A 916-nucleotide genomic window follows, 5' to 3' on the forward strand; every position below is an offset into this window, starting at 1 on the left:
ATTTTTCAAGTTAAAGCCCCAAGTGATGAACTTGACAATACCATCCTCATATATCTACAATTATGCTTTGTTGTCATCCACTGCCAGACTCTGGGTTCTATGTCCCTTTGCACCTGGCTCCCTCTCTTCTCCTGTTAGCTCCCACTTTAGTCCCTATTATATGCATTCCATTACTGTTCCTACATGCTTCCCCTCATCCTGGTTTCATGACCTCTAAACACCTATATAAACATCCACATATCCATACATATACACATAACTTTAAATTTAGGTTCTTCATATGAGAGGAAGCATGCAGTATTTGTATTACATCTATTTGTGTATTTGTTTGTTTTGTATGTGTGTATGTGTGAACACCTGTACATATTCCTCTCCCATTGCTCTCATGTGGACTTCTGAAGACAACTTGTAGGAATTGGTTCTCTGATTGCAGCATGTAGGTCCTAAGCATCAGACATCAGATTGTCAGGTCCTTTGCCTGCTGAGTCATCTCACTGGACTCTTGTGTTTGTCTTTCTGAGCCTGGCTTATTTCACTTAAAAACAGGCCTGCTCATGAATTTGTATGTCATTCTTGCAGAGAGGCCACACCGATCTTCTCTGTGTTGTTTCTGTTTTTGTGCCTGTGTTGCTGAAACAAAGAAAACATTTTATCTGTCTTTGTGTCGGGCAGGAGACCAAGCATGGGGCCTTAAGCTTGCTAAGTGCATACTGTACTACTGAACGATACCCCCAGGTCCCACAGATATTTAACAAGAGTTCATTCTGTTCCAAGTATGTTATCAGGCTCTAGTAGTTTTGAGGTAATTAAAACACAGTTCATTTTATCAAGAGACTCATAGTCCAGTGAGGGAAACATTTCAGGAACACAAAAACTTGGTACCATCAGAGGCCAGAGCAGAGACATCACCCTCACA

At 41.0% G+C, this 916-nt stretch overlaps 1 non-coding gene across 1 annotated transcript; it reads right to left on the reverse strand.

Moving 5' to 3' along the window:
• Positions 1-536: 536 nt before the first annotated feature.
• Gm22880 lies at positions 537-639 on the reverse strand. Its single transcript, XR_003952972.1, has one exon. It is a non-coding gene; the product is annotated as a U6 spliceosomal RNA (small nuclear RNA).
• Between the last annotated feature and the right edge of the window lie 277 nt (positions 640-916).

Source organism: Mus musculus, chromosome 19, assembly GCF_000001635.26.
Source record: "Mus musculus strain C57BL/6J chromosome 19, GRCm38.p6 C57BL/6J".
Taxonomy (NCBI): domain Eukaryota; kingdom Metazoa; phylum Chordata; class Mammalia; order Rodentia; family Muridae; genus Mus; species Mus musculus.